The 22,870-nt window shown below is 45.3% G+C and overlaps 1 protein-coding gene across 1 annotated transcript in view; it reads left to right on the top strand.

Moving 5' to 3' along the window:
- Window positions 1-22,870, top strand: part of LOC119455551 (homeotic protein antennapedia-like) — a 312,907-nt gene that overhangs the window by 196,662 nt on the left and 93,375 nt on the right. The window lies entirely within an intron of this gene.

Genomic DNA, 22,870 nt, shown 5'->3' with positions numbered 1-22,870 from the left:
TATAGATTTACAGCACCGGGAAGCAGATGGTGTCGCGTGTTTTCTATTTTCTTTTTTTATGCTCGGGAAGAAAATGAGGGGTCTCCGTAAACTTTCTTGATACCCTTTACCCTTTGCGACACACTTCATGTGGCCGCGGACGTGCCGATTTGCATAACCGATGATGGTCCCACCAGACTGTCCATGCAATTTAAAACTCCTAGCGGATGCCTCTGCATTAGAAGCCACTGTATGTTAATGCCAGTTCTCTGGCGCTTGCCGTCAGATTTTATTTATTTTCTGATAGCTTCTTGGGTATCCTTGATTTTAAATTAGACGCCCGAACGAACGCTTTAATCACGCCTCTACCACGGTCATCACTATTGTTAGTCTATTTAACTATAGTATACGATAAACGGATCTTCCACAGACCTCCTTTTGTCAGCCGTACATATCCGGGGCCCTCAAATGTTCTGTGCTCATCAATCGAACTAGGCTAATCTTTTGCTGCCGTTGACTGTATTTCCCTTCCCTTGGCACTCAATATATTTATTTATAATAAAATTGTCCAAGTATTTATAATAAAGTGTCCAAAGTGGCCTGCGAAATTCCATTTCTTCTTTCTTATCTGCACCATGGAATGTGGCCCGCCCTTGTTTGACCTCTTAATCATGCTACTATCTTTCTATCGCTGAAAGTTATACGTACTGTGTTCCTGTGCCGTCGCTTCATGCCCGGTCTTCAGCTCATTTCAAGTTCATTTTCGGTCATCCGTAATTACGAGGAATTTAAGATTCGCAAATCAATGTTAGTCAGTTCCCTAACTGAATGGCACTATGAGGATACGATAAAAAGTAATCGAACAAGGGAAGCGTCGGTCAGAAGCGAACTTTCGACAAACGGGATTCGCCTTCGTCACTAGGGTAAACGCAAGCCCCCTTGTCGAAACGGTGGCTTCCGGCAGAGGTTACCGGCTGGGGATTTCCTCGCCGGATCATTGCAGATTACTCGTCTCAATCTTTCCTGTCCTGTCTATTTTATATTATATAGATACGAATGATTGGGACAAAAGACTGTTGGTAATGTTGGTAACCCTCGCGTTAAACCCTCGGCTGTTTTAATTCACGGGAGCATGCACGTGCGTGTCACGGCCTGTATACGCGGAGACGTTATAACTGAAGTTTTGGTCGCTTCCTGATGCATTTCGGTAATACGAAACAGTGCACACAATAAACGTTAAAGTTTCGTCCGTAACGCGAAACAGTGACGTGATAGCTGACGAAGTATATAATGTGCACTAAGCCTGTCGACTACTTCGTGAGGTGTTTGTTGGAGTGGACATTCGAAGGTGCGAGCGAGCAGTGTCCTTTTGAGAAGTAAAATAAGTGTGCGTCGCATTCGTTTTTGTAAGTTGCTCCTTCTGGTGTTGAAGTGGAGATACTCGGCTTTTGTTTCTTCTCCTCAGCCGTTCGGGCTTAGCCACTATTTCCTACCGAAACAACTCTTTAGCTTTTTACAGCTGAAGTCGTTCTTTTCACGAATGTATACTTGGGCTACCCCAGTAATAGACGTCACGCTATCATTGAAGAACACGAGACGGGGTCAGCACCATCCAGTAAACATGAGAACAAGCCGAGCGCTAGAAGAAAAAGACTAACGAACACGAAGCAGGCGGACTTCACTTCTTCTTCTTCACTTCTATCTAGCTCAACGCTTCTCGCTAAATGCACGCTCGGGTACGATTTTATACCGGAGCGTGCAAAGTACGCACAATCTTGTTGAAGGTCAAAGGAGGAGGAGGAAAAGAAGGACGGAAAGGCAGGGAGGTCAACCAGATGCACGTCCGGTTTGCTACCCTACACGGGGAAGGGGTTTAAACGGATGAAAAGAAGGAAAGTGGAGAGAGGGAAGAAGGTACTTTCAGTGTAAATACGTGCGGTTGTCCAACACTCACTGAGGCCAGTCGGTCACTGAGGCCAGTCGAGTTCATGAATGGTAGCAATGCCCGCGTTGCTTTGTAAGCCTGCGACGCGTGAGGTCATGATTCAAGAATATTTGTCTCTGAAAATGGTATGCTGTATAATCGGTTTAACACACTCCGAAGAACGTCGCGTTCGATGTCCTAAAGATTACAAAAACACAACGCATGCTCAATCGTTTCTTCAGATTTGCATGAATCACAGATTGGTGTGTCGGACATTCCGATAGGGAATGAGTAGGCGTTCGTAAAAGCCATCCCTAACCAGAGGCGGCAAAGTAAAGTTGCATCACGGCCGGATACGTTCGATGGAATCTGCAGCTTCAGGGTAGGATCCAGTCGGTGGAGACGACAGTTCGAGAAAATCGGGGTGTTCCATGAAGTTTCAGTCTTGTTTCGAGCAAGTAAACGAAGACCCCTCGCAGCGTCGGTCATTGATAAGGGTCTAGCAATGCATCAGGGTTTCGTTATGGGCTGACCGGGCGGCATCATCAGCAAGGTCATTACCGATGATGCCATATTGCCCCGGAAGCCATTGGAAGATGATGTCATGTCCGTTTATGAGGGCTTGATGGAGAACCTCTCTATAACCTCAAGCACCAGTTCATGGGTCTTGAGTCGTAAGGCTGACTGCAGACTCTGGAGTCACGAAAAATGACCCACTTTCGAGGTTTTGCATGTGTGATGTAATTAACAGCAGCACGTATATAGGGCGGCAAGTTCTGTTGCTCTAGAGGTCGTTATGTGGGACACTTTGAACTTCATTGAGACTTGTAAGACCGGGTTGATAACAGCGCCTGTGGAGCTGGTGGCTGAGACAGACCCATCGGTGTAAATGTGTGTTCTTTGTTCATATGCCTCGTTCAGTAATGGCAAAGTCAACTGTCGTAGAGCCACTGTGGAAAGACGGGTCTTCTTCGTAATTCCCGGAATCATGAGGTGTACTTGTGGCTGTCTTAGCACCATGAGGGGTATAACAGTGGTCTTGCTGCTGGTTTTAAGCCCGAGGGAAGATAGCCTTGATGTGTCGCAAGAAGTTTAGAAATTTGGCTTGAGGTCTTTGTGCCGGCAAAGCAGCAATGTAGTGACTGGTTACGCGACACAGATGTAGAATGTATGCTCTGAGGTTGTCAACCGTGATGTATGTTGGAACCAAGTAGTCTCTAGCAATCATGATTGTTGCATGAGTCGAGGCGCATCGTGGTAGTCCAAGACATGTCCCTATAGAGCCTGGCCTTGCAAACTTTGGAGGGTGCGAATATTCTTTTTGCATGTGTTCGCCAAAACCGGCAAGCTGTACCGTTAGAAGCCCAGAAACAGTGTTCAGTACAGCTGCAGCATGGACCGTACCGCCGTGCCCCAGGTTTTTCCGCACAGGAACTGCATAATATGTACAACTGAAATTAGTCTCCGCTTCAGGTATGAAAGGTCCCTGTCAATAATCACACCTAAGAAGTGGTGAGACTTCTGGTATTTGATAGTCTGGCCATTGAGGGAAATATGGCACGGTGTCATGGTCAAAGTAAAACTGAAGCACGATGCAGGTGACCAAGCAGTGAATTCGTAGTTCTATACTTAATTAATCTGTGCCGTGATGGTATTTGTGCATCAGACTATTGTTATGCTAAACATATCATTATCTTGAGCACTTATATCCTGAAAAACTAATCGAGGCAGACCCACCTGTGCCGCACTTTATCGATTTAACATAAAGTACCATATAGCTCGAAGGGCAGTGAACATATTTGAAAAAGTTTGCGTCTGAATAATTTCACCTGAACGTGTATCGTCGTTGTCCTGCGCTTGGTGTGAACATTAAATCTGCATGTACATGCCATAATTACATTTTTTCAATGCTCGTCAGTGTGCTCACAAGTGCTCAAATAGCACCTTGGTGTCCCAGGATTTCAAACGTCATATCTCGTCTCCATGGCGTGTTTCTAACCTGGAAATGCAGACGTGCGAAACGGACCATGTTTTATTTGTCACACCAGAAAGTGGACTTGTTGGCCGCAAACTATAGAGAGACAGAAAAAGGACATATAAATTACATCTACGGATAATGAAACATATGTGTTTCGTATGGTTTGGAATAGAGGTAATATAGCTTGTCACACGCCGTTACTCGAATGAGATTATAGCGAATCATTGACGCTATAGCAATGAAGGATTTGGTCGAAACACCATTGCCAGGAGCTACAATGCTTTCACACCTGTCCTCACATGCTTGCGTTCTTCTTTTTTTTTTTCTTACTTTTTATTGTTTCCTTATCTATGCTGGTACATGTCCTTGCTCTTCTCCGGAGCACTTTGCATAGTTCCTCGCGTGGAAAAAAATTCGCTTAATATTCTTAGGCGATCCATATCGAACACCATGCTCTAAATGTTTCCCAGCCCGTCCATGCGTCGTGCTATCTTTGTCATCAAAGCCGGCAGTATGGCAAAACACCACATCAGAAAAGCCATCATCATTGCTGCTCTCGGTTCCGCATACAGGAACAGACTAATGAGTCTCACTCCGCTAGCCCTACCATCTCGGCCGAGCTTCGCAGCAATCTAAAAATCTAAAAACGTTCCGGTTCCGTATATGACTAGCCTGCTAATAGCTCCCACTGAAAGACAAGTTGCGAATGCGGTCTGCGAAGTGTCCTTTAGCGCTTCGCAGTTTCACTGGAAGCAGCGCATATCACTTGCATACACACGTGCTGGGAAACTGAATAAACGTATAGTATCGATCCAACTGATGCAACAAAACTTTCCTGATGAAAATTGATTGTGAAGAGGCCTTGCGGAGAGGCGTTAGCAGTATATATATGGACTGATTATAGCAACTGAGGGACGTGCTAGGCTGGTACGCATATGCCGCTACCGATGCGACACATCAATTCGAGTGTCGCCATGCATTTGACTAAAGCCTTCATTCAAAACTGCGGTAGTTATTCTCCCACGTGCTGTCATTGCATCTGTGAAGAGACTGCCGAGCGCTTGCATGCAGGCTCCCTACTGCCGAGCGTTGTCGGATCTTCGCAACTTCCTTCTGTAATGTCTAATGCCGGACGCCTCTGGTTATACGTTGATCGAATTGAGAGCGCTGGTTAACCTCCTCCTCTCCTTCTTTCTCATACCTTTCGATTAGTGCAACGATAGGCTTCCGTCTCGCAGCATTACGACAGCGTGGCAGACACCGGAAGTTAGGGTACCGGTCCGCATCCTTACTGAACGCGACGTCGTACGCAGTAAACAAGCTTCCCGAAGTGTTCATTAAAGCCACCGTGTAAAGGGCAATTAAAATAACGCACCCAGGGTGTCCCTCGGAAGTCTGCAGGAAGAACTAAACTGCATCTGTACCGTAATTTAGTCGCACGTTCTTCCGTGTTAGTGCCTCGACGACGTCGCAGTCACCCGTGGAGCGTATATCGGCGGCTAAATGACGTAACCCCGGCACTTGGCAAGAGCCTCGGGCACGCGTTATTGTCGAGCATCAGCATTCGCGATGACGTCAGTGTCGCCGTAGAGAAGCCGTTCGATCCTGATCGACGTATGCGCACGGTAAACTGGCCGTCACGCTCGGGCTATTCTGCGTAGTTCCGAGGTAACGAATTCGCGACGACCGTCAGTATTTCCGGTCCTCATTTCTTCACTGCAGTTGTCTCAGTAATCGCGACGTCGCATTGCCTCTGGGTATACCTGCTGGCGGTGCAACGTCGGCGAGAGGGTGCCGGAAAGAGAAGGCGAGGATGACAGTAGCGTCGCGTCGAAATTCGAGGACGTATTCCTCATCGTAAATCAGCCAGGAGGGGGGCTCGGGCGGTTCGTCTTTGAAGCCAAGCCCGCCGGTTGCCGATGCTGCGTTCCTATAGCGCTCCCTCCATCAGCGTAACCGCGACGAGGTAAACGCCGCTCATCGCCACTAATCTTTCTGCTTTCTGACCGGCCTCGTATAGCTTGCCCGCCGAGCCGGTGTCGCAGGATTCCCAGAACGAAATACGCACGCACACGCTTGCAGGTCTGTCGCATAGAGGGACCGCTACACTAGTGTTGAATGCAAGTATTCTCGTTCTTCGTGCTTCTTTCTTTATTATTTTTTTACCACGGTTTTCGAGTTCTTGTTTTTCGATCAACCGGCTTCCTCGTTTTGTAAAGCCGGGCCTAATCCTGCGTGATTCATGTCCGATCGGCCTTTTGTTCTAGGGGTAGCTGGTTACCAGTGCGTATTACTCGCCTGTGTTTCAGTCCCTTTCAAGGTCTCCGTTGCCCGCTATCTCGCCGGCTAATCGATAGGAAGGCTTGCAAATCCTTGGGCGTGCCTTTCTTCTTTCTTTTTCTTTCTTTTGTACGTATTTCCAAACGCTGTGGCGCAATTTGACGTCAGTTCGTTCCTTAAGCCCAGCACTGGCTTGCAACTTGCTTGGCCAACACCTTGATCTTGCAAGCGTCTGCCTGCGCACACTCGGAATGAACAATAGGTTGGTTGATATGTAAAATGTTGTGAGCCGAGTGGCTATGTTAAGAATTAGCCAAAGGCGACACTGTGTCGCGCCGCTTAGCCAATTGGCAGAAATCGAGGCAACGCGAGGCAGCCGCCATGCCTTAAAACGTTTAGTTCTTGGCATAGGCTCTGTCGTGCGCGACCCCACGTGTTGTTACGCCCGAGCGATCACAACGTTTCCGCTTGACCAGATGGTTGCGTATTTGAATACTTGGTCACCTGACCTTCAACTGTTGTTGCAATTATTCCTGCGATGGGTGCGCTTTCGATGCACATGTGCGCCTCTGAGCATTGAATTTATGGATAGATGACTGCCCTTCAGCTCCTACAACACAAACAATGCGTCGAAGTCATAACTCATTGTTACGTAGGAGAACCGCTCAGTGTGCACATTACCGCGTTCTATGTGCGTATTTTGAATGTTGATATTGCTCTAGCATCTTAACTGCAAGTGAACGTATAATGTGATCGATTTATATATCTTATAGAAAGATGTATCTGACATTCTCAACTATGCCAACGTCTTGTGCATATCAATTCGCAGTGGCAGTGTCAGCTATAAGGAAACGTACGACGCGTATATCGTGCATGCACTAACAAGTACAGTGAGTGTTATTCTTTTCAACTAATTTTATGTATACATTCTTATGGATTAATTTTTTACTGGTATTCTGCCGCATCACTTCAGGCATTGTTTGCAAAGGGTACAACGCTGCAGCAATGCGGCGTTGAGTACGCGCCGTCGTTTAAAACAGCCACCGTTTTTCTTTCGTGTCCTACCGTTTTCCGAAAACCGTTGCATGTTGGTTGTGGAGTGAGTGCTACTGCGTGGCCCCCGTGACTTTGCCGGCGCGCCGATGTGATCTCAGAGGCTACGGCTATTGAAGCGCAGTAGTATCCGCGTCGCTTGAGTCGTTGCGCTTCCTTTCACGTCCAGAGCGGGAGAGAAAATAAATGTAGGCACAGGGCCCTTAAAGTTATGGAGCTCACCGCTTCACGTAGACAAAACTCGAAATGCTAATGTGCCACAACTAATGGGATTAGAAATATCGCGTCTTCTATAACAAACATGCACTAGGGTGTATTTTATGCATCGCTTCCTCCCATCACTCGAAGGTAAAATAAGGAAAATGAGGAAATTATTACTTGTATATCGTTTTCTAGGTTTGAATTGGGCAAGAATCCATTGTGGAACATAAAATTCGTTACTGTACATTGCCCTCATTTGAGGGGTGATTAACTAGAGCTTTCTGTTTTCTTCTCTTTTTTAATCAATGCAACAAATAAACGCATGATGCAGGTCGAAATACGGATAGTTGTGTTTTAGATAGAAAAGACGGAACGGCGGATGTTGGTAGCGAGAGAGGAAACTAGTGAACGTGTCCACGTGATATGTGCACTTGTAGGCTGTCTTGTAATTGAACACTTTCCGAAGGCATTCGTATGCACGCACGCGCATACAAATACGTGTTTGTACTGAAACGTTATACACCCATGCAACAGTGCAGTCATGTGTTGTAGTTGCTTAATAACTGTAAACAAACGTGCAAGCAGGCTATACATTAGAACTGGCTATACCAACACAGAGTTAAGAAATTGACACTACACATTTCGTCATGAGCACGATCGACTGCACACGTGTACCACAAGCACATATGCTTACTAATTCTACGAAAAACGAAAATGTGCACAAGACCAAAAAAAAAAAAAAAAATCAGAGCAGAAGAAGCGACCCACAAGAAGTTCATGTCAACTGTGCAGTCAAAGCGGTTCAGCGTGTAACACGCGGATGTCAGTGTTCGAGTATAGTCTTGAGATCACACTCAATATACGTAGGGTTCGTATTTGTCTGCAAATCAAATACAATTAATACAATCATAAGTATAGCCGTGCATGCCGAATCATGATGTGCAGGGGAAGTACGACGTATACGCTGATGTATGTTAGAGAACTGCCCCACCATGTCTGAACAAAGATTGGCCTGCCGCAACAACGGAACCTACATATATGAGAAGCGCAGGTTTCCGCAACGCCCCTTACATTGAACACCATAACACCATATATTCAGATCTTACTTTTCAGATTTGTTTTCCCATGTGGTATAGTTCCCGTCATCTTACATGAATTGCCGGCGGCAGTGCATGTCGTCGCGTTTGCAAAATGTATAATAATCATAGATGTTCGCTTGTATTGACAATGAACGCTGGTCAGTGGCGTTCGTATACTAGCATAGCAAATGATTAATTGATAATCGCAATTGCACATCGATCACTTTGCTGATAGTCCGATTTACAGGGGCGCGCATTTACGATAGAGAGTTTTAGCTTTGTGTGATGTGTCTTTCGTTACACTAATACTTGAAACGTTAGGACCACTGAGCAAGCACGTCTTACACAGCTGACTATAGAGCAAGGTTTCCATGATTGCATAACAACATGGCAAAGCGCAGGCTAGTCCAGACTGTCCGCCTCAATCGCATTTCGCCTTTGAAATTTGCTCTGCCTTCTGGCATCAAGATATGAACGTTAATATCAGCCATCGCTTAGTACCCTCTCAAGCTACGGACAAAGCATTGGCGACATTTTGTCGATGTTTTTGAGATCAGCTGCCTGTTTTGACAGTGCTAAGTCTAGATGGATGGGACTGAGTCGGGGGAAAGTGATTTGACTTCCGCCAGATGGCGCCACAAAATTAACGTTGGTGATGCGTTGGTGACACCTTGGCGATGCGGAACGCTCTGAGATCCCAAGTATTCACTGTATTATTAATTTATCCACGTGCTTCAGCATCGTACGCGATGACGGAATGATAGAACGTTCATCTCTGGGCATTGCCACTGCTTTATCGCGGAGCGGTGGAGCATGCGCGGAGCGCCTAATGTATCACTGTAACATATCACGCAAATCTACAACTCTAATATTAAGTGTCATCTGCGAATGACTATTTTTGCAATGATTGACTCGTTGCCACGCCAATCACTGTCGTTGTTCGCCGGCGCCCGAATGCCAGCCAACAAGTTAATGCTATTTCGTTAGCAGTGTTTCGTAGATACTGGTCTTGGTCTTTTAAGCCTGATAACTCTGCTAAAGCTTCACGCTAGCAGACTAATAGGTTACGCACAATTGCGCTCTGCTTCTCGTTTCTGCATGTCCTTGATCTTTCAGTTGTACAAACTCTGCCACGACACCGTTTATTTTGTTTCATCGTGGATAACAAAAAGTGTCGCATGCTTAAATGTATAGCAAGGGCTAGATATAAGATTAACAATCCGACAAAGTCGGATTGTTCATCTTTAAGCATTCCGAGACATGACAGAGTACGCCCACGCGGTAAAAAGAGACTGAAGCTGTTAAAATCCGTACTTTTAGTTAATAACGTCGGTGATCTGCTAAGCGCGTGAGAAATATACTATAGAGGCTCACAGCTGTTTCGATTTCTAGGAAAATTAATTACCCTTTTCAGTTCCAGCAGGGTTTCTTTGGGAAAAAAAAACACGTTCTCTGTGACGTGCGACTCACTTTAAACTGGACATATTCACTTTATAGAGAGATAACTGTGACGTTAATGAGATACAAGCCTTAATAGCGCACTGCGCCGTTCTTTGCCTTGCTACCTTGCACTACACTTATCCATCCGGTTCTGCAGACGGATGCACAGCTTCATATATAACCTGCTGCACGTCAGTAACGTTCACGCCATCTGAAATCCGGAACTGGGCTGGCTTAGACACTCGGGGCGATGGCGGATTAGAAAGCTGCGCTCTGCCGATCTTTCACAGCTTCGGAAACGCATGCAACCAAGCATGCTCGAACGCCCGGTCTCATTATTTATGCCAACCACGCTCCCACATTTCGTGCCGGGGGTGTAAATAACGTGAACTTACCGGCGACCTGGACGACGAAGCATTTGCTGCGAAGATTCTCATTTTCCAGGCGTCGCACGTTGCCAAGCGAAAAAAAAAACAAATTTTTTTTGCTGCGCCACCAGCTATCCAGTAGGGCGCTGCCCGATGCTCACACACGATTTTTTTTTTTTAGACGGTCAGCACTGAACACACTTGTATAAGGCTTGGAAGGACGCTTCAGATCATAAGCAAAACACAGAGACGATGTAAACGCGCTCACATAGGCCGCCCGTGCGATCCCTTCGCGATGTCGTGGAACGCAAGATGCGTTTTACTTCCGTTCCGGTCTGTGCATTCGGTCACGTGGCCTTGTCACCCCTTGGAGGGACGACAGACATCGTTCCGCCGTTCAGTGTGGCGTGAACAATTGGCAGCAGCCCACGCCGACAGGGATGGACGGCCGGATGGGGTTAGCGTACCCCAAACCAACAACTCCTGCCTTTTTTTTTTTTTCCCCGCCTTGTCGCCTTTCAGAGGAGAATAAAAAAAAAAAAACTAACCCCACCGCTTGGGCGTCCAAGATGGTCTTCGTTTACAATGCCGAGCGCAACTCTTCAAAGGAGCAGCCGACGTCATTAGGGTGAGCACGGAGTGGTTCGACACCAGCCGCACTTAGTTTTTTTTTTTCCTTGCTGTTTTTTGCCCTTTGAAGACCACGGAAAGCAAGTCGCATTTCGCGTGGCGATGCCCGTAAGGCACGCGTAACACACAGCAGGGTGTCTGGTTTGGCACGTAGTTCGCTTTCTTGTTTATTTATTTTTTTTTCCTCGCTGCTTCTCAGGCGCCTGCGGTTGCTTTCTTCCGTCGCCTCGACCCCGCATCACCCCCGGCCTGTTGCACGCCTCGAGCCGAACGCTAGTTCCCTGCTCCCGGAAATTTTATTTTTTTTTTTCTTGTTTGCGACGCGCTATAGCCTCCCTTCCTGCAGTTCGATTTTTTAAGACGGTTTGTTTTAGGGCCTATAAACGTCACCAAGATGGCTCTTTACGGGACGACCCATGTGGAGGAGAAGACTCCGCGGGCGAGACGCAAGTGTTGGCGCTGCTTCGGGCGATCTCTTTCTCCGCCTTTTCCTTCTTTCTTTCTTTCTTTCTTTCTTTCTTTCTTTCTTTCTTTCTTTCTTTCTTTCTTTCTTTCTTTCTTTCGCTTTTTCTCACACACGACCTCCTCGAAGCTTTTTCGGCTCGTAGACGCCGAGAAAAGCTCTCGCTTGGCCGTGGGAGTGACGCCGAGTGTTCAACAAGCTTGCGACATTCGACTCCTGTAGTCATTTTGTGCCTTCTTTTGCTTAGTTGTCTGCTTGTTTGTATGCCCTTTCTCTGTCTGTGCGTATACGTGGAAATCCTGTAATGATGAGTAAGCCCGGCGTCAACACAGTGACTCTATTTACGCCATGCTGTAACAGGGTTCATTCTAGACTGTATGCTCGTCGTTGCGTCTGCCAGCGTGCGACTGACACTTGCTTCTTTGAACGCGCATCATTTGGCTCGCCATAAGGTGAGTTGTTAGGAAAGCCACTGTAGATGGCCAGATTCTTCAGTATATTTTGTGTATGTAACTTGCCTTTGTGTATCTCCTTTATTTTTATTTTTTATCGCAGCTGTTTTCATGCGCTTATCTGAACTGGAAACGCGGGTTTAGTGGTAGCAATTGCTCATACTCGTGGTGAATACACGCCATCGGCACAAAATTGTGTCTAAAAGAATCTCTCCAAAACCGCAAGTGTATTTCGCAATGGAAGTGCAGTGAAAGTAAGTGCTTGCCTTCGTGAACAATTCACGCCATTGTGGACAACGTGTTAAGCAGTCAAAGCAGCTTAGTAGAGCAGTTTCAAAGCAGCTCCTAGCAAATGAAAGGCTGTACGTGTAGACGTCAGCTTTGTTCACTTCACTTTATCTGAGTTATTAATTTCGACCCGTAATCCAATCGTCCGAGGGTAACCTGGATGACAGCACACATGCCTTAAGCGACATGTTTCAGTGACCATTACCTTGGAACAAGCTGGAGATTCGAAATTGGTCTTCTATAGCCGTCATCCGAACGACTACTCAGCGAGTGTTCCGCACTTTCCAGTTGCTCAACAACGTTTATATCCCTCACCTGGCACTTCGAAAGTTTGCTGTGATAACAGTAAATGTCAAACTACATCTGTCTCTTGGTTATTTTACACGCATTTTTTTTTCGGTATGTCTAGTGCGTACAAAGTATGTTACTTTTATAGAAGTAAAGCCTCAGCAATAAATACTGTACGTCGCAATGTTCAGAGTCCAAACAGCACCTTAGTGCTTGTTAAAGAAATACTGTGAGCTCTTCGATTCTTTAGAGCCCATAGGATATAAAACGCATCACCAAACATCAATGCGGTAAAATGATTCTAACTTCGTTATATTTGTTTGATAAAAAAAACATAATGTCAACCCTCTAGCCAGCTTCTGCTGCACATGTTATCTTCTCTCTGCCTCCCTCCTTCCCTTTTTTTTTCTTCTTGTGAGAGGAGGTCAGCACATGCTGCAGAGCAGTGAAGGTTGGCAAATGGTACTCTGCACTGTGATGCCATCTGGTGACGCCCAGCACATTTCACGCTGGATTTACTTCTCTGTCTGTTTATCAAGCTTTCCGTTTTGGTTATCTCCGACACGCGTCTTGTGCGAGTTAACAAGTCTGCAAGTGAGCTTCTATGCAACACCAGTCAGCTCAACGTGCACCTCGACATGCACAACTCTAGTCGTATCTTTAGCGACAAAATCAAATGTGAGCTGAGCGCGACTGCTGCAGACAGGGCAGCTGTAAAGGAGGCCACGCGTTCGCGCAATTAAAAAAGAAAGGAAGTTGGTCTAGAAAAGAGAGAGAGAAGCAGACATGGGAGTTGCAGATGCTATGCTAGATAGTTCGCTGCAATAAGCTTGCATCAAACTCTTAAGCTCGCGCCACCGTGTCAATAAAACATTTTCTGCGTGCAAATGATTGCAGATTTGGAGAACAAATGCAATGCTTTGGAGTCGAGTGATAGCATTCAATAGACAAATCGATAAAACATTCAACTTCGCGTATTCGGTTGTTTCTGAACATTCGGGGCTATGGCATTTTCAGCGCGTAACGGCCTCCGAGGTGGACCGTACATACGGTGGCCACGTGACGGCCGTTCAAAGTGCCCGCGCTATTATGCCGAGCTAAACCAGAAGCACTTGGACACATAAAGAAGAGAACAAGTTTATTTGTGTCCTCTATGCTGTAACATCAGTGAGACGACCGGAGAATGTCCCATAGTGCGTGACTGCATTGAAACTTTCAGTGCTTTATTATTTCAGAAAGAAGTAGAGATGAAAGAAAAAACGACAACCGAAAATCATAAGTCTGCGCAGAGTGCATAAAGCTCTTGTATGACGGAAATCTTATCTCCTACAGGAGGAATCGCTGCTGCTAAATATGAGCAGTTTCAGGAGCGAATGGAGCGTTTGTTTGCTTATTTTAATTGTGTATTATTGCTTGCTGGGCAATCGAAGTGGCGTAACTGAGGATCTGAATTTTGTTCCCGAGCTGTCACCACTGATGCAGAGTTCTGTGATGTAAGCAGTTGAAGCGATAACCATGTTACACTAACATGTTGCACGCGCTTACCGCACCATGTATCTCATGTATAGCAGTTGCATTTAGCTTCCTTTCTGAGCAAGACTAGCAGTTACCTGAATTCGTGCGGTGTGCAATCCACACGACACACCGCGAAAATTTCGCCGCGTAAGGTTCATTGAAGTGTCATCACTTCAATGATCACACTATTCGAAGAAAATTTTCAGTATTTGTTCAATTACAAGCTTCTCGGTTGACCACACTTGGAAGAGAGCAGTGCGTGTACTCGATGATAAGCCTGTTTTGCCCGTGGACCCTCTGTGAAGAAAGCATTAAGAATGCATTAGTAAAATGCATTGTTAAATTACTATACTTTGCATAGTTAAACGTGCATTGTTCACTTTCGTATCTGCGACATCGTTCCAGTACGTTTCATAACAAGACATGTACTATAATTTTTGTTACAATACTACGATAGATTTTACAAATCTACGATAATATAAATAACTGCAATGGGTAGAACATCCCTGTATCTAGAATGTGTAAATAAGGTACTATTTAATGTGAGGTATAATAAAATCAATTGCGTTGCTTTACATTGACATAAACGACTACTCCGAATATGCAGACGGCAATGGACACTAGTGTGTTTGTTCAATGCACTTCTTCAGAAGACCGCAACCAGGAGAAATATTCATAAAACAATGTTGGCATCCAGCTTTGTATCATAAGGTTTCTTCGCAGCTTCGGCCTACATTCATGAAGACTTCTTCGTTTTGTTTTTCTTGATCAGGTCTGCGCTTTGCGACACTGATTATTACGTCAATGATGCTTATAAGGCGAACTGCACGAAACGCACAAAATTTAACGCGACATTTTACGTACCGGTCCTTGGTTAGCCGTCGCTGTTTCCGTAATCGCTTTCTTTTCATTTTTTACTTTCTTCCATTCTTTTCTCTTTCTCTTCCTTTTTTTTCAGAAGCCGCTTTCGCATTAAGCGCAGCTGTTCGCATCGAGCGAACGACAGGAGTACATTTTGTGGGTCATTCGCGAACCGAAAAACGCGGCTGTACATTACGCCGAAACGTGCAGCTGGCGTTATGGCTGAAAAAAAAAAACAAAAAAGAACAGCTGTCGTTGACGTACAAGCGCGACGTAAGGCCGACGAGGAGTGTCGCGTATATTACGCCCGTACAAGCCACGCTCCGTGACATACTCGTAGACGTGCGGGAGCGGCGTTTCTCTTTCGGTTCCGCTTCTACCCGAGCGCCCCTGGCAACTCGAGGAAATAGTTCCCCTTATCCAGGATAGGTGGCGGGAGTCGTCCGTGGGAGCCGTTTTCTCGCTTCGGACACAGCGGTCGTGTCGCGATCGATCTGCGTAACACTGTACCTCGAAATGACCTTGCTTTCTGCCGCAAATTCTCGATTCAGGCTCCGCTTTCCGCCTGCTCGGCAAGGAATCAACGGTTTTTCGATGTTGCGCCAACACGGGGAATAATTAATTCAAAGTGGCCAGAAAAGACGCATAGATTACGTTTATGCATTCCAGGCTCTAAAAATTATCATAATCCATGACCGATTCGCGTTTTTATCCCCCAGATCTGAGGTTGGCATCTATAATGTACTTGAATTATTCACCTAGCTGAGAATAGCATCGCCAAAGGGAAGCTTTACGTAATTTAAGCGATATCAAGTGCTTAAGTATAGTGTAGGGTACTGTACAGTTGCGACATGGGGAGTGGAGGAGGGGGGGTGGAGGGGGAGGGGGGGGGCTGGCACAGCGAGAACTGTCATCCCAGCAAGCTAATGAGGTGACCGGACCTAGCTGTGCGACTGAGCTCCTTCCTTCTCCAGAAATATATGCTTGCGTGGGAAGAGCTGCCTCTGATGACAAAGAGGTATTTTCATTTCCCTTACGTGTATGTGCAGCGCTGCACAGACTAGGGACAAGAAATGGACGACCGAGCGCCCGTGTCGTGCATTCCGTGTCCCTCGTCTGTGTCCTGCTGCACATACACGTAAAAAAAAAAAAAAATGTTAACCTACCACCTCGCCCAACTTGCAGTGCTGGCATTTTTCAGCTCATTATTCATACGGGCGTAACTGGAGTGCAGTAGCTCGCATTTTCCCGTAGTAAGCTAAATGGAACTTTGCGCACAGCTGTGCAGGCAAGCTATTCACTGCACAGCTTACAAGCATAGTTTAAAGACGGACTGTGTCCGGCTTTCGTGCATGGAAACCGCTTATATGGTGAATCTCGGGCTTTGCTGCTTCCGTCATACGTGATGTGACGCCGCAAGAAAAAAACACGGAACATTTCAGCGGAAATCTTTTGTCGTGGGAACGTCAATGAATATTGTTTGCCTACTTCTTTACGAGCCTATTGGCAGCGGCCTGAAATGCCTGCGCCAGCTTTCTTTCGTAAGGCGTCATGGCATCCCGCAGCGCCTTCTGCGCCGAGGATCTCGGTTGCAACGTTGCTATATGGTGGAGGCAGGCGCGGATCGTTTGCCAGAAGAAATTGCGGCTGCGTTACAAATAATGGCGACAATCTATTCGGTCTATACATAAAAGCTTCTTGGTTCATTTTTAGAAATAGTCTCAATGTAGTAAGAACCGTACAGACTACCAGTAAGATAAATAACAGAGCTGGTGCAGGCAAAAATAGCTCTCTCCTGGCGCCCCCTGCAGTTTGGCGCTCAACAAATACAAATGATCACAAAAGAGAGAAGCGTGACAGGTTTCGCCGCATCGTTCATAGATGGCGCCGGCTTACCGTTGTTTGTAGAGGGGTGTTCGGGCTGCGGCTACGAAAAAAGAACGCAGCGTCTTATCCTGTGATTATGATTGATCTTTACGAGGGGGACAACTGCATCCTCATGTGGATGTCAAAGTTTTAGGATAGCAGGGCACTTTGATAGCATGGCAAAGAAAAGCTACCAGATTGACAGAAACCCGGCCCGTCAAAAATGTTCTCTCGAGAATTCCCATTGCAAGCACTTAAATAGATTCTCAATAATTTTTCTTACAGACTTGAACAATTTAGAACTTGTACTAAGAGACACAATTGGACACGGCGGACCATTTGCTAGCGGTCAATCAATACGCGGATTTTTCGCCATCATCTCGACTGATCGCTTTCGATTATTTTAAGGATACGTTCGCTTTTGCGTGACGTCTGGCCCAGAAGGTGTTCTGCCCAGTGGCTTAGGCAATTAGCATTGACTGAAAGTGATACCCCGAAAGTGGCCTATCCAAGATGTGGCTCTAACGACACTGTTAATCTTTGTTACCCGCAGTGATCCCTCTACATTCGAATAAACATTTGCATACTTTGTGTTTTTCTTGTTTCCAAATAATACTTGTCATCTATATTGTGGGCACTTCCTTTCTTTAACGCGGTGCTCTGCGTTCAGGTCATGAACAGCATGACCGTATCAGCATGACATAGCGTTCCTGTCAAGAAAGTATTGGGCGCGCAGCAGGAAAGAAAGTAAGTGCAAGCAAGATAGAAGGCGATTTTTGTTGAGGACAAGATAAGCTCCAAATGGTGCAAACATTTTTTAAGCTGTTTAAGGCAGAACCACTTCAGTAATTGAGGTTTCTCCTTAGCTGATCGTTACACGCTTGATGCGAACTGTGCTTCATGCAGAATACTAACGCGTATTATTAAAGCCGGCCGAAACGTGTAAAATTACACAAAACTATACATGTCTCTGTATCACTCCTTGAAGAGACAAGGAGTTGCCGGCGCCGTGCTTGCGCGCCACCATCTCATATCAGACGACAAAAAGGAAAGAAAATACTTTTGCAGGAAGTTCATTTGGTAGCAGCAGTCCTCGAAGTTCACAGCGCTCATTGACAAAAGTGAAAGTGTTTATTTTTATCCATCTCTTTGTGTAGCAGCTGGCAATACAAGGTTCGCTATTTGTGACAATGAGGTTTATGGACTCTTATCGAAAAGCTTAGCGCGTTTGGTTCTTATTAGAATTCTATGTGTAGCCATAAAGGATCTTAGTGTGGCACGGCAGGTATCAGTACGATGACAAGGCATTGCAGGTTATGCTTGACCACGATCGATCCGTTGATTGACTCAGCATGCATGCATGACGTCTGTTTAAAATCACTTGCTGCCGTGAACCCAAACACGACATAAGTTCAGAGGAAGATTCAACAGTTGACCAACACAGAATGTCTCTTGATCCAACGTTTCGACAAAGGGACTTCTTTTTACCTGGACAAAGACAGAACGAAGACTCTGGTCGAAACGTTGGCTCCACAGATATTCTTTGTTGCTGATCACTGCTGCAGTAAAGCTTTACAATAGCAAAAAAATTGCTTTTGGAAATCCTGCTTATATTATTTGGTGCTGCGAGATAGGTTACTCGGATTGTTAAGGCAACCACTGGTTTATTTTCTTAAAAGCCACAGAGTCCAGCTGTTCGTATTCAAACGGGTTCAAATTAATAAGAAAAATCTATTTGCCTGTAGCAATTCTATTTAGTGGCATTCCAACATTAATCAATTGATTTCGTTACTCTGAGGTAGGAAAGGAGCTGCAGGAGACAAACAGAAAAAAAAAGAAGTATCTGATCAGTTAATGAGCCAATGGAAAATAGTGAAACATACGTTGGTATTGGAAACGGTTCTTGCACGCATTCTTGATAACAATACTCGTAAATTACATGCGCGAGTGTAAGACTTGTTAGACACAATCACAAATCATAGTATATTCGGGAGTTCAGGAACACTCGCTGACGTTTTAGACAATTCCTTGCTGCGGTAGTGTGCTGACTCTGTATCTGTGTAAGCCATTGCAACACAGAGCGATCCTGAACATCACTAGTGTGTGTTTAGAAATTTCCGACACTAAAGCTTTGTTTTTGTTGTCTGTTCGTTCTGTTAAAGCACCTGTCTCTGCTAGAATAAAGGGATAATAGAGAAAAAACAAGTCGAGCAGTTCGATAAAGAACTTATTGCTTGAAAATCAATTAAAGGTATCTAGTTCCCTTGGGAGGCAATACAATAGAAAGGTTAAGGAAACATTTTGCAAATAAGGATTTAGTATCTAGCATAAACATCCAGCATGGTAACCATCGCTAAGAAAGAAAATAACAAAACTGGCTAAACGAAAAGAAATATTGTCAAATGAATATTTATTCGTTGACGATATCATGAAGTGGACAAAATGTGGGCGAACAAAAGTATCAAGTTTCGACAACTGTGGATTTCTTTCTTTGCATTGCGACATGTCCTTTTGGCATATGATCACTAAATACTCGTTAATAGTTTGTTCAGGGCTTCCTTGATTGCCTATTAATGGCTTTTTTTTTTTACCTCTAGAGCATTTTTAACAATGGCAACGCTCACATGCACGCACTCAGGGCCGTTATATTGTGATCGGTGCATCGCGATAGTGGTCGTTTATTTAATATTTTTATAACAATTTTTGATATACTACCTATGTTCATCGTGGCCTTTTAATTAGCATATAACTACAAACCGGCGGAGGCGTCTTGTCATACATTATTAGGCCTAGTGCACGCTGTTCTGTGCTGCATTGTGCATTTGTAATCTTTGTGCTCTCGAATTAGAGTGACAAGGACATCGGTAATTGGCGGTTCACATAACCGGATCACTTTTCACAACAATCAGGCGCGGCCTAACGAGCGTACTGTAATAGGTGTCTGTTGTTACAGTAAGCCTCTTAAGGCTCCAGAAATCTTGTTTTACAGTGTACAACCATCATCTCTTGGAAAAACGCTAGTTCGCGGCCATGTTATACCTTTAGAACCGCCCTAAGTTTCAGCCTAGAGCTGTTATATGCACGACATTTTTGTTCTGCGTGGTTCACTATTACTAGAAATGTGGGCATGCTGGCCGGTAAACGGGCTGCAGAAAACCAGGGAAAGAATGTTGTTGTTTATTTAAATTTATTTTCTAGCAGCTATTCGCACACGTCACTTTTTAAGCATTTGATTGGATTTTGTGCCTGTTGAGCTGGTCCATAGTACAGGAATTTCTAACCGGTAGCTGCGCCTATTAAACATAGAATGCTTGCTGATTCATCACGCAGCTTATTTGTATGTAAAAGTTTAACCGTCGCCACTGCGTCGACCAACTGCACTGCGGTACCTTATTTCCCGAGCCATGGAGCGGCGTGTCGCATGAATTGATTCCTTATGCGATGGCCGCCATTCCTGCAATACAAATAATCATTCAGTTATTTGTAATTTGCCAAAATCTTCAAGATTTTGTGGGTCGGGAAAATTTAATCACAACTGCTACATCGACACTCCTCGGCAGCTGCGCTACACTGAGCGTTGAGTTTGCAAGATGTTTACTGCTGTTACAACGAGATGCAGTAGTTCCGCAAGTGCCTCACATTTGTTTCCCGTTCCTCAAAATCAACGGAGAATTCTGCATGTAACGCAAATCACTTACACTAAGAGAGACTGCACATGCAACTCACAGTTCCAACAATGTGACGTCACTGCGCAGGTTTGAAATTAGTTATTTTTTATTTACTCATACTGTTGGCCTATATCGGCCGTTACAGGATGGTCAGAAGCAGTACTTTATATAATCAATACAACATTTCATGAATACTACAACATTACATAGTAAAAACACTATCTTAATACATGACACTACAATGAGACACACAATGTGTACAATGTGTGCACACAATGTAAGACAATATGTTGCTTGCATTTACTGCTACGGATAGTAATCGATGTACCACGAAATACGAAGTGCATTGAAGCTGAGATTGACCATCTGTGATTCATAAAAATGGCAGTTTAATTTGGTAATCGAGAAAGATACGACGTATTATGCAGCAACAAGACAGTTGTCGCAATCTTTCGGAATCGAAGCTGTAGTGAAGCGGGTAATCAAATACACTACAACTAAAGGCGATGCGTGCAATTGTTTTTATTTACTTCTTATGCAGCGTGAAACCTCATGCAATGCTCGTTGATGCGCCGGACAGGCTACAACTTTCGTCTCATACAATGTTTATACTTATGCGCGACACCGTTCACAAGCTATACCGAAATGCAAACACCAAATCAGGCAAAGAATTGTTCACCTGAAAACACGTTCTATGTTCATATTCGTAGTTTGTACTATTGTAGGGCCTTGTGCTTTGTGAGTATCTGACATCTCACATGGGCCGGTGTACCTTCGTTGCTTCAGTCTTGTGACACGGTGTTATACGTTGTTAGTTGGGACCCTAAAGAACGGTCTGGAAGTCTGATCTACGTTAACCTGTTTATTACGTTCTGTAGGGGCCGGTGCTGGGCTCAGATTGATATCTGAATCTGAGCCTTCGTGGAACTTTTTTTTTTTCTTTCGGGTTTCTGGGCTTGTTCTTGAAGTTGTTTCATGGGCCGCATAGGTGACGCTGGCTTTCAGCTGGCATATGTAACAATGATGACACCTTATATTTCTTGACTTCTTGACAATGATATTTTCGCCTATTTCTCACTTATGTTATGTTGCCGGGTGGGAGATCACTGGAAATGCTGAAAAAGCTTAAAAGTGGGCATGTTTGACCGTGATCAAGATTTCGGCGGTCCGGACATGCCTGGCCCCCATGGCCTATGCTGCATAGTGCAGCGTAGTTAGGAATGTACTTGTAGCACTTCAAGATCATTAACTAAAACGCTCAATGTAGTACTTACCCCTGTGATCTAAAAACGTATTTTTTCTGACCCCGGCCGTGTGAATGACCACGAGGACATCGCACAACATACGTAAGACAGGGACAAATACAGCCATCACGGGGATAAAATGTTGGGGATATACCTAAAAGAACGCGTTCGCGAATGAGCATTTCCCGAGTACTTTATTTCGCGTTTATTTATTTCTCCCAAAGGGAGAAACTCCTATTTGCCTGTGATGCTCAGCTAAAATATAAGCACACGGAGTTGCTCACTCTTGCTATACAAGCTGAGGCTTCTTGGTTCGCGTATACTAATAACCAGAGTGTTTCGAATGATGTCTGTGCATTTATTGACAATCATAAGCACATTTGGTCTCTACAAAGCTGCTCTAAATGTAAACTGCGTTAGTGAAGTTCCAGCAGTGTGACATATATGCAGACGCGTCGACAAAGCAGATTGTACAAAGTTTGCGAGCTGAAGCGTTCAAGCGAGCACCGACTTGTTAGAAGCAGCACTCAGAGCAAAGACAACAAGACTGGGTGAAAGGCGACTGGCTTTCGCCGTTGATCTGAACGTAGGAGTCAAAGCGTTCATGAATATGCATAGCTAGCGTATAGCGGCGTCACACATTTGATGTCTCTAGGCAGTGCCTTCACTCGTCGATCAAGGGGTCCAGTGCGCCGTTCTCCGCCCACCTAATTAACGTACACGTGGTGCTAAGTCAGGCGAACAAGTTAGACGACGCTCGGTGCAACCGTTAAAGCCTTCTTTACAGACGTAGCTTTACGCTTTCGCATAGCGATTCGTACGACGCCGTCGCACAGAAGACTACGTGATTCACGGAGCCTGTCTGAAACTCCCCAAACCTCTGTGCCTTTCGCATGCAAACCTTATTTGCAGTCTAATGAGGAGGTCAGGGCGTGCGAAGTTTTGCCCACTTTTACGCAGACAAGATACGAGCAGAGAAAACTGTGGCAGCAGCTGAAGGGAGGTGGTTCGCTCTGCGGAGGGGTCAGCGTCGAATTAAACGCTTCGAAGCCGTTCGCAGCGGATATCGCGACTATAGCGGGGCTCTCGGGACGGGCGAGAGAAAGCAAGAAAGACTATCACTAATTTGCATAATTGGATTCGCGCTACTTTTAATTGGGTTCTGGTAGTAGCAGAGAGCGTAATGGGATCCAGATACGAGTCGCAGCGAGAAGAAGAACCAAAGTAAAGGATCGCCGGGGCCTTTTTGGCATGCAATCGAGATACGGGTTCCGGCGCGTGCCGCGTGGCGCG

The sequence above is a fragment of the Dermacentor silvarum genome, chromosome 6 (genome assembly GCF_013339745.2).
Source record: "Dermacentor silvarum isolate Dsil-2018 chromosome 6, BIME_Dsil_1.4, whole genome shotgun sequence".
In the NCBI taxonomy this organism is placed as follows: Eukaryota; Metazoa; Arthropoda; class Arachnida; order Ixodida; family Ixodidae; genus Dermacentor; species Dermacentor silvarum.
Note: the sequence above shows the minus strand (reverse complement) of the source record. Positions and strands in the feature narration are given on the sequence as shown.